This window comes from Bos taurus, chromosome 17 (assembly GCF_002263795.3).
Source record: "Bos taurus isolate L1 Dominette 01449 registration number 42190680 breed Hereford chromosome 17, ARS-UCD2.0, whole genome shotgun sequence".
NCBI classification, from domain to species: Eukaryota; Metazoa; Chordata; class Mammalia; order Artiodactyla; family Bovidae; genus Bos; species Bos taurus.
Window position 1 is genome coordinate 23,958,822 of NC_037344.1, and position 12,530 is coordinate 23,971,351.

A 12,530-nucleotide genomic window follows, 5' to 3' on the forward strand; every position below is an offset into this window, starting at 1 on the left:
ATTATAAAACCTTGCAAGTCACAGTTTGATAACTGCATACTTTTATAATATAGTATTTCATATAATGAGCTACTTTCGTGCTGTTCACTGACTAATTTATTTCCATAATGAAGTATGTATTGACAACGCTTTAGATGTTACTTGTTTCAGATGCCAACATTTCTAAAAGAAGGTAGAAAATACAAAGATAAATAAAACATAAGTTCTTCTCTAGAGGAATTTAACATCAGAGGGAGAAAGAGATATGAAAAAAAACAACTCCAAACTAAGGCATAAATGAGTGACTGGACATATTTACGAATAGAAAGTTATGAAGATAAGATATTGAAGAGAATACATCAAGCTAAGAAATCGGGTTAGTGATATATTTAGCTCTAAAATATCCCCCAATAAATATTCTTCTGTATTCTGGGAAAAAAAAAAAAGAAAGAAATCTAAAGAAAATACTGTTTAAATTTCATCTAGAAAATGAGGAAATTTCTTCAAGTAGTGATATTTGAGAGGGTATACGAAGTAAAATGGTGACCATAAATTAAATCACAGAAGCACTTCAACTTGAAACCTATTAAGAAGCAGTATTAACATAGTTTAGTATTGAAATGTATGTTTGCAGGATTAGAAGTTCAAGAATGGTGGCATATGGAATTCCGCATATTCTCCCCAGAGCAACAACCCTAATTGGTGAAAATATGGGGGAAAAAAAGTATTTACAATCTCTTAAAATTTTTCTAAAGACTTACAACAAGTAGAGAAACATTTATTTAAGAAAAGCTACTAAGTCTCAGTGAGATTGTTTCATTTGAACCATGACCTCCCGTGGTCTCCCCAGCAGTCTGGCAGAAGGTTTGTTCCAGCCATATGTAGTCAAGAAGAGTAATTACCTCTCTTCACAGCTCCTAATCTAGGGCTTGGTTTCTCCCTGGAAAGGGTAGGACACCACCATTGCCCATCCTATCCACCACCCCCAATCCAGCTCCATGTACCAGAAGTCCAGTTCCAGACAAGAGCAGCTTAGACATCCAGGGCTTTCTTCCATCCACCCCTCACTTAAAAGATGAAATCTCAGGCCTTCCTTGGTAGTCCAGTGGTTAAGAATCTGCCTTCCAATGCAGGGATCAAACAGGTTGAGGAAGGAGGATCCCACATGCCACAGAGCAGCTAAGCCCACGCTCTGCAACTACTGATCTCACACACCAGAAAGCCCGCGTGCCACAAATACAGAGTCCACACACTCTGGAACCTGTGTGCTGCAACTGCAGAACTCACACACTCTGCAACCCACACATCATTTACTACAGAAGCCTGCACATGACAGTGAAGAGCCCGCATGTCTCCACTAAGACCTGACACAGTCAAACATAATTAAAAGAAAGATGGAATTTCTACTCTGGGGATGGTGGGCCAGGAGCCCTGGACCTCGATCATTCTCATCCAACTCATCTGTAGGGAAACAGTTCCACTCTGGGACAGCCAAGCTGGGAATAGAAGCTACCTTCCCTCCAAATAATAAAAACTCCAACAATCCAATTAAGAAAATTAGCAAAGGATCTGAGTACACATTTCTCCAAAGGTGATTTGCAAATGGTCAATAGATGCAATAACAGATGCTCAGTATCCTTAGCAAATTAAGTTACTGCTGCTGCTGCTGCTAAGTCACTTCAGTCGTGTCCGACTCTGCGACCCCATAGACGGCAGCCCACCAGGCCCCGCCGTCCCTGGGATTCTCCAGGCAAGAACACTGGAGTGTGTTGCCATTTCCTTCTCCAATGCATGAAAGTGAAAAGTGAAACTGAAGTCGCTCAGTTGTGTCCGACTCTTAGCGAACCCATGGACTGCAGCCCACCAGGCTTCTCCGTCCATGGGATTTTCCAGGCAAGAGTGCTGGAGTGGGGTGCCATCGTACAAACTGTAGGCTTGCCATGTAAATCCTTGGTACTACAAAGTTTGAAAATTACAATTTGATTAGAAAGCAAAAGGGCATAAATATCATCTGAAACTATCAAGAAAGATTAATAACAAAATATGTTTATTTATTTTATATATATTTATTTATCTGTCTTACCTTGAGAATTTAAGTAGTAAGAAAATACTGATTAAAGACAAATTTTTCATTAGGGAAAACTTTAGTTATGTTTATCGGATATTTCTGAAGAAGGGCATGGCAACCCATTTCAGTATTCTTACCTGGAGAATCCCATGAACAGAGGAAGCTGGCAGGCTACTACAATCCACAGGGTCACATAGAGTCAGGCACGACTAATACTTTATACTTTATTGGAGATTTAAGGGGTGACCAAGAGCTAGACATATATAGGGAGGGTCCTAGTATATTTAAAGCCTGGAAAGTGGGCTTAGAAAATTGTGGAAAAATATGATGTAGCAACCCCAAATGAATACTAGTGAGACTCAAGATTCATTTGTGCTGTGTGTGTGAAGTTGCTTCAGTTGTGTCCAACTCTGTGCGACCCTATGGACTGTAGCCTGCCAGGATCTTCTGTCCTTGGGATTCTCCAGGCAAGAATATTTGAGTGGGTTGCCATGCCCTTTTCCAGGGGATCTTCCTGACCCAGGGATTAAGCCCACATCTCTTAGTCTCCTGCATTGACAGGCAAGTTCTTTACCAAAAGTGCCACCTGGGAAGTCCCCCAAATTAATACGTAGTCATGAGTAGTGACAAAGCTTAACATTGGTTAGATAGAAGATAGATAGCCAGATCATGAATGTCCTATAATATCCATACTGCTTTGTCACTTTGTGGACTTCCTTAATACATGTAATTATTCAGTAACTGTATAACTACTTATTGCATCTTACATATGGTTTGTTGGTTTATGTCTACTGCACAACTCTAGTGTCTCACGCATAATGAGCACTTGGTAGCCATTTGTTGAATTAATGAAATAGTGGCTCTAGATACGTTTTACCTGTATATAGGACCTACATGATTTATATTTTTGGAGGAAGTCACAAAATAGAGATGTTAAAGACTGAGGTTAAAGCTTTATATCATGTCTCTCAAGGCTTTGCTGAGAGTATCTTTAGCTCCATGATTACACAACTCTGTGTTATGACTCGTTCTAAATCAGATGAATCAAATTATCCCATAACTAGGACACATATAAATACATAATAGTATATAATATGAATATTATAGAATGTATATAAAGAAGTATGTTCTTTAATTCAGTGACTAAGTGAATGCAAGTGTTAAATATTTATTTTATTTATATCTAAGTCAGAATTATAAAGGTTATAGCAGCATTCTCCTATGGGCTTGAAGAATAAGTTTATTTTCCAGATTTTTTTAATAGCTCAAAATATTATGTGTGGTTACACTTTATTATCCTGTAAAATCATATTTTTAAAATCCTGGATTGTATCAGCCAAGAATGAAATTTAAATGTGCTATCTAGCTAGATGTAGCTGTCCCCTGGCCCATGTTCCATATACAATGGTTTGTCTGATCTGAATCAATAGCATCTGCTTAAGATAAATTGGATTGGGTGGTCATACAATGTTGAGGACCCTGGAGGGCAAATACAAAACAGCAGTTGTTTCACCTGCATAGACTGGGAAGCCTGTAAAGCCTCTTCAAGCAACTGTGAAGACTAATTTGGGCAATCTATCTATCCTTCTCTGTATATGTTTCTATGTCACCTGTTAGCATAGTTTTTATGTGTTTCCATGACATTTATTAACACTGTGTGGAGATGCACAAGCAAAATCTTTTTAGAATAGGAGAAAAGTCTCCGTTTCCATTGGTAATGTGTTTGTTGAAAGAAAATGTTGATCAAGGTGGATATGAGGAAGGGAAATTGTATGAAGCTGGTCAAAATGTACAAACTTCCAGTTATAACTGAGTACTAGGGATACAATGTACAACATGATTAATATAATTAACAATGCTCTATGAGATGGTCAGATGGCATCACCAACTCGATGGACATCAGTTTGAGCAAGCTCTGGGAGTTGGTGACGGACAGGGAAACCTGGCATGCTGCAGTCCATGGGATTGCTGTAGTTGTACATGACTGAGCAACTGAACTGAACTGAAAGTCTATATATAAAAATTGAGAGTATATCCCAAGAGTTCTTATCATGAGGAAATTATTTTTTTCTTTTTCTTTGATTTTGTATCTATATAAGATGATGGATGTTGACTACATTTATTGTAGTAATTATTTCATGATGTATATGTCAGATCATTATGCTGTGTGTCTTAAGTTTATATAGTGTTCTGTGTCAATTATATCTCAATAAAACTGAAAGAAAAACATTGATCAGTGTTTAGTATATGTTATGTGATTCAACTGTTTATGAAAAAATCCTTAGTAGGCCTAAACATTTAATAATGAAATTAAGTAAATTAAGTCGGATTTTGTAAGAGAGCTTTTTAAGCTTGGCTAACCATTTCAAAAGTACCTCATACCATACTTTTATAATAACTATAGGGTAATAGAATTATATGTTCCCTAGTTAGAGTATATGATTATCCTGAAGGAAATTGTTTGATAGATTTTCAAAGTAATTGACAACAAACTCTTTCCTATTTATCAAATATTTGTCACACATTTTAGTGTTTTTGAACTTTTATGTTCTTCAGATATTTAGGATTGTTCCAAGAGTAATCTTAATATCCATCAATATAATTAAAAAAAAACTTCAACTGAGAAAAGAATGTGCATTTTCATTTTGACTCTCCTGCTGATCAGCTTGATTACATAGAATAAGTCAACCTATCTTCTGAGACAACATTAAAAAAAGAACTTAAATGCTCTTGATATAATTTTGGATGATGGTATAAGATATCATGATTTCATGATTATGATATATCAAGATGATATGAAAGATAAAGTGTCTCATATTTGGTCTCCATCTTTTGTTATAAATTACCTCTTGGGAATCAAATGGTGTAAACCATAGTCTTATCAGTTCCAATTTCTCACTGATGAAGGAAATATTTTCATGTGTCAAATGAACAAGGAAGTCCTTCAGCTTAACTGAACAGGATTGTGCAAGGCTTCCTGGTGTAGACATGTAGGAATAAGAAAAAAAAAAACAAAAACACTGACCTCAGTGTGTTCACGGAAAAATCTATGGAGGTAGAACTAGCATACATTGAACAATCAGCGGAATAATCTATAATAAGATCAAGTGCTGAATTTAGATACAAACTCCAGATATTTCTGATCTTAGAAAATGACTTCAATTTAAGTTTTATTCACATCCTTATACTTAGTGTGATATTCATATCATTTAAGTCTTTCCTGTCCGTCGCCAAGAGTCAGACACGACTGAGCGACTTCACTTTCACTTTTCACTTTCATGCACTGAAGAAGGAAATGGCAACCCACTCCATTGTTCTTGGCTGGAGAATCCCAGGGACCGGGGAGGCTAGTGGGCTGCCGTCTATGGGGTCACGCAGAGTTGGACACGACTGAAGGGACTTAGCAGCATCAGCAGCAGCCACATTATTGCTGCCTAGTAGCTCAGTCATGTCCAACTTTTTGTGTCCCCATGGACTGTAGCCTGTCATGTTCCTCTGTCCATGGAATTCTCAGGCAAGAATACTGGAGTAGGGACCCATGCCCTACTCCAGGGGAACTTCCCGACTCAGGGATTGAACCTGCGTCTCCTCTGTCTCCTGCATTGTAGGCAGATTCTTTACCTGCTGAACCAGTTGCTATTTAAAGTTAATTTTAAATAAGATTAAGCTTTAAAAAACTCCTCGGTCACAGTAGCTACATTTTATTTGACACATGTGACTGATGTTTACCATATCAGATAATGCCCCTCCCCAAAAAATAACCCCCAAATTTCCATTATTGCAGAAAATTCTTTGGTCTTGCTTAAATAATTAAAAATAATTTGAGAGACAAAGATAATGATGATGAAATAATTGAGTATTAAATGAGATAATGTATGTAAATTGCTTAGCCCAGTGCTTATCATAAAGTATAAATATAACATATTGTTACTGTCTTATTTATGTACTGGGTTTCCCTGGTGGCTTAGATGGTATAGAATCCACCTGCAATGCAGGAGACTCAGGTTCAATCCTTGTGTCAGGAAGATCCCCTGGAGAAGTGAATGGCTACCCACTCCAGTATTTTTGCCTGGAGAATTCCATGGACAGAGGAGCCTAGCTGCTGCTGCTGCTGCTAAGTCGGTTCAGTCGTGTCCGACTCTGTGGGACCCCATGGACTGCAGCCTACCAGGCTCCCCTGTCCATGGAATTTTTCAGGCAAGAGTACCGGAGTGGGGGAGGAGCCTAGCAGGGGGTCGAAAAGAGTCGGACATGACTGAGTGACTAACATTTCCACTTTTAATATATAGATAAATGATATATGTTAATCTTATTAGTAATCATTGTATTATTGTGTATTAAGAAATTTGAAATACAGTTTTTACATATAGAAATTAGCCTCCAAAAGACCACTTAGCTTAAATCCTAGATGTGCAATGGGATTGGAACCTAGATTTTCCTAAAGTAGAAATTCTTGTCCCTTTCCCTGGATGATACAGTCTCCCTAAACTAAAAAGAACAAGCAAACGCCATGCATCTGTTTTGAAGTGATAGAGGAAGAACATACTATTGAGCATCTCCTATCTGCCAGACCTTTCTTATAAATTTAATCATTACTAGAATCAAATGAGGTAAATTTGATTTTCTCTAAAGATTATTGTTTAGACTCCAGAGACTGTCACTTCATTAACTAACACAACTAATTTTAACAGCTGTCTCCACTAGCACAGTTTGTTCTTTTTTCTCAACTTTATTCTGTATTTTTGTCTAATTTATTTTTCTTTAAGGTTCAAAATTTTCTCATTGTGTCCAAATATTCCATGTTGCTGTTGTGGTACTACTATGGAAAATAGTGTAAACTAAATACTCATTGTATACTCAATGGAAATGAATTAAAGTATATACATCTGTGTGTTTATATATGCATATATACATTTATATATAAATTTTGTGTATTTGAATGAAATATCAACTACAGAGATACATATGACAATCATTTGTTAAATGGAATGTAGGGCCCGATAGTTTATGCAAGCATTGTTTAGTGTTCCATAAATAAAGACAGGCTATTTGCATTGATGAATATAAAATGTGCTAAGATGAACAAACACCAGACATAATTATTAAATGGGAGTGACAGGAAATAGATAAAAAGCTCCATAGTGTTCCTTGAATGCAAGTTAAAAAGAAAACAGACATATTCAGCTAAACAAAATGCAGATGGATATCTGTTACATTTTTAATTTTAGTAACTTTATGTCAACATATTTCAACACTAGATGTCAATATTTTAAACTCACAGACCAATGTTTGCTAAAAGATACTTTAATGGTATTTTTATAACACTCACATCTTTTGCTAAAAAATACAATGAGACATGTAAATAGTATTAGTGAAAAATAGTTATAAAAATGTTAACTTGTTTTATATTAAGTAATTAAATGTTTGGAATGCTTCCAAAGATGGACAGTTAACCACTAAGATTGACCATGATGATCATACCAGAAAGTTGATGTTTGAGGGGTGACAGTTTTACCTGTATCCTTGCCCAGTCCTATATTTTTGTCCTGTTATCAACCACAAGCTGCTGCTGCTAAGTCACTTCAGTCGTGTCCGACTCTGTGCGACCCCATAGACGGCAGCCCACCAGGCCCCACGGTCCCTGGGATTCTCCAGGCAAGAACACTGGAGTGGGTTGCCATTTCCTTCTCCAATGCATGCCAGTGAAAAGTGAAAGTGAAGTCGCTCAGTCGAGTCCGACCCCCAGCAACCCCATGGACTGCAGCCCACCAGGCTCCTCTGTCCGTGGGAGTCTCCAGGCAAGAGTACTGGAGTGGGGTGCCATTGCCTTCTCCAATCAACCACAAGGGCAAGTCTCAAAGAAGAATCTTCGGGTAGGCAAGTTCCACTCATTGCTCTCCTATCAGTGACCAGATTGGACAAAGAAGCATGTGCTTTTAGTTGTTCTGTTCGTCCCACCTTTGCACCAATTGTGTGGGAAAGTCCTAACCTTCACACCTTGCTCTGCTTTTAGCCAGCTCAACAATTCCTTCCCCAGTCATAAAACCTATGGACAAATTTTTCCTTGCTTGGCATTTCTGCTTCACATCTGCTATAGAGTTTCTAGCCTTGTGAATTATGCATATGAATAATTGGAAGAAAAGTGTAAGTTTATTTATTGTGTTCAAGTTCCTGTGTCTAGCAGATAAATTTCACATTAAGGTGATTTTCTAGTAATAAAAAAGATATCTCTAGGAACATATTTCAAATAGATCTTTCTTACGGCCTTCAACATTATGAACAGGAATAGAAAACTAATGAAATTAATTAGCAAACTAACAACTTAAATCCTGATGTATGTAAACAAAGCTACTGCTAAAACTGGAAAGGAACAGTTTGTTCTTCATTGCAATTCCTAGTTGAAGACAAAATTTCCATTTTATCTTAGTAATTACTGACACAAAATTCTTTCATTGTGCCTGTAAATATTTGCTATTTATAGTTATTTCTCAGTTAAAAAATCTTAATAGTTTTACAAGTACTCTGTTCATTGACCAAAGTTTTATATCAAGACTAGAGGAAGTGTTATATCCAGATCCTTATTTCTCATTCTCACATATCTTTAAAATAGATGGGGAAGCTAGCCCTGGCTTCTGTCAAGTCCTTTGCTGCATTAAAGAAACAAACAAAACATTAAATGGCATTTATTAAGCATTTTAAACAACTGATTTTATACAGAGTCAGTTTAATGCTTTGAAATAGTTTAGTAAAATAGTTTCAACAAATTCACAACTATTTCTAATGGGAAGGAGAGGAAATAAGAGATAAATGGAAACACTAGAGGAAGAAGAGCCCACCGTATGTTTCAAATACACTGATGCAGGCTGTAGATATTGTTGAATAGCTTTGCTCTCTTAAAGTTTCAGTCCTAACATTTTGCCCTCAGGGAAATTTTACTCCCTGTAATACCTTTCTTACATTTCCTAAAGTATCTAGATTTGTGAAAGTTTACAAATATGAGAATAAATACTTAGAAATACCATATACAGATACTCATACTAAATGAAAATAAAAGGAATTGTTATAATTAGAGCAGATACAATAAAACAAAGTAGAATGAAATGTTCCATGCACCCCCTCCACCTTTAGAGCAATATACTATTATATAAAATCTTAGGCCTCCTTAGTCTCATTTCATTTTATTGTTAATTTTTCAATAAAATATTTTAGCTACATGGTCACCATAAGTTTTGTGTATTCTTTTCCCAAATTCAATTTTTCTTAGTCAACCATCTGAATATCTTCAAAAACCTCGTTAAAAGTTTGAGTTATGTTTGGCAGTCTTTTATTGAGCATTTGCTTTGCCAGACATGCTCTAAGTACAGATGACACAAGGATAATTAACTGATTATGTTCTTGTTTTTTATGGTCTTGCAAGGAAGGAGTCACAAATCATTCCAGTTAAGTGTGATAAGCATAAAGACAAGGGGTAGACAGATATTTCTGGTCTAGTTTCAGATGACTGTACAGAACAGGACTCAGGCTTGACTATGTGATATCAACTGATCACAAAACTGGTCTCTGACAATTTCTCCCATCCCTGTGGATATGCCACTCCTTCCCTCCAGACAGTGAGTGAGTTTCACATTGTTTTTGAATGTGGGCTGCTGATGAGATTTGCTTTAACCCATACAAAGTGGTAGAAGTGATACAGTGTTACTTTTAGGCCTAGGCCTTAAGAGGCCTTGCAGCTTCTGTTACCTTCTCTTGGGAAGCAGTCATCATAAAGAAGTCTAGATACCTCTGAGAAGAGAGAGTCCTTGGAAACAGAAAGGTCCCAGATGACAACTGACTTGGAAATGGAGAAAGAGAGACTCAGCCATCCTCAACCATTGTAGCAATAGCTGGTGAAGCAACAGCAATGTCAGGGATGCCATTTAGATGCTATACTCCAGGTGACTTGTCCCAGACGCCACGTAAGTGCCTGTCTGCCCAAGGTACAGAATAATCACGAGCAAATTCATTTTTGTCATTTTAAGCAAGTAATTATGGTTGGTTGCATACCAGTAAGCTTCCAGTTTAGCACAGTGGTAAAGAATTTGCCTACCAATGCAGGAGAAATCCCCAGGAGTAGGAAATGGCAACCCACTCCAGTATTTTTGCCTGAAGAATCCCATGGACAGAGAAGCCTGGCAGGCTATAGTCCATGGAGTTGCAAAGACTCGGACACAACTGAGTGACTGAGCATGAGCACATAAGATAAGGGAAAATATGATTAATACAAAACTGAGAATAGACATGGAGGTGGGCAGTTAGAATACAAGATTCAAAGATTCAAGGGTGTTCCAAACTCTAAAATTTTAAATTCATATGAGTAACATATGATGATATGCCTAACAATAGAACCAATTATTTGTCCTTAATTACAGTTTTAACTGGGTAACTAGAACTTGTTTGTACAGTATTCATAAGTACATAAAACTGTGTATTTTCAGTAAATCTGGCTGTGTTTTTCTCTTATATTCTTTTTTTCTATGCATTATAGATGATTTCCCTCCAAGACCCATATGTCCTGAGACTTTCCAGGTGCTCAGGTGAGGTGGGCTAGAGGAAATAAAGTAATATGGATTTGCATTCTAAAATGTTATCTTGATAACTAATAAATCTAACCTTTCCAGGCGGATGTATGGAGGTAAAGGTACCAATTGATCATGTTGGCACTTAGGTGTTGCTCATTCTGCAAAGGCCACGTTAATTCAAATTGATGTGATTCAAATTAACCTTAATCAGCTTCTACACAGACTGTGATTCCATTACAGGATACATTGCAATTAGATTTCTCCTGTCTCTTTATCTGCCCCATGCCCTTATGAAAGGGTTTACATTTTTTCTTTTGGCTTTTTGGATGTTAAGATTTTTAATAATAATCATCCATTTACACATATCCTGTCATCATTACTGGCTTCAAGATTGACTTTTCACATATTTACTCTTTGGTTTTGTTTACTCTAAAATGTATAAATACCTGGATTAGTGTGACCTATATTAATCTTAGGCATTTTCACTTGGCTTGAATGTTAGGGAGCTTTAAAAGAAGATGAGCCAGATACAATATGTATGCACTATTTTTTGTTAATAAACCAAATGTACCATGTTTAGGGATCTAAGTAATTAAGATATTTATAAACTTGAACATATACCATAAAGGGTGATAAATACACCTTTGAAAACATAAGTGTGAATGAATTTAGAGGAATATGGTCTTTGCAAAGTATCACTATTTCTATTTTAATTATGTAGACAATTTTTTAATTTTCTTTCTATTTCATCCTTATGCTCTTGGGATAATTTTGGAAGTCAATGCTTCCCTATAAGGATGCTAAAGTATTCTTTCATATGATATATTTTAGAAACTTTGCCTTCAGTTTTATTCTAAAACGAAAGAGTAAACTTTGGTTTTATCACCTTCTATATCAGAGCTCTGATCATATGTTCAGTGAATACTGCTGAGAGATGTGAGGCCATAAAAGGAGACTGGCTTCATTTGAATATGTGAAGTGAAGTGAATGAAAATTGCTCAGTCATGTCTGAGTCTTTGTAACCCCATGGACTGTAGCCTGCCAGACTCCTCTGTCCATTGAATTATCCAGGCCAGAATACTGGAGTGGGTTCTCTTCTCCTAGGAATCTTCCCAACCCAGGGATGGAACCCAGGTCTCCTGCATTGCTGCTGCTGCTGCTAAGTCACTTCAGTTGTGTCCAACTCTGTGTGACCCCAGAGATGGAATCCCCGTCCCTGGGATTCTCCAGGCAAGAACACTGGAGTGGGTTGCCATTTCCTTCTCCAATGCATGAAAGTGAAAAGTGAAAGGGAATTCGCTCAGTCATGTCCCAATCTTAGCGACCCCATGGACTGCAGCCTACCAGGCTCCTCCGTCCGTGGGATTTGCCAGGCAAGAGTACTGGAGTGGGGTGCCATCACCTGCATTGCAGGAGGATTCTTTACCAGCTGAGCTACTAGGGAAGCCCTATTTGAATATAGTTCCACCCTAAGCAGTGTTACCCTCTATAAGTTACTGAGCCTCTCTGTTCTCCATCTACAAATAGGTATGATGCTACCCACATCTTAGGATAGTTGTGAGAATGGAATAAGTACATGCATGTATATTTCTATTTCCTACATAAGCAATGGCTTGCCACAAATTATAAAGTAACAAATAACTAACTTAATTAGAACCCAGTACTTAATTCAGATAATTGTATATCTGATATCCTTCAGATTAAAACTGAAAACCATGGTAAGCATCAAGGACAATTTCATGGGTGTGAATTTTTTCTAAAAAACTCTGACAAGATACGTAATTTAAGACACATTTACCTATAATATGACAAATGCCCTTCATTGTATAGAATGTAGTTTCATAAAACAAAGGCCATTTGGAACCTATTGAATTGCTGTTAAGTAGTGCAGTGATATGATTAGACGTGTGAAATTTAGAGAGATC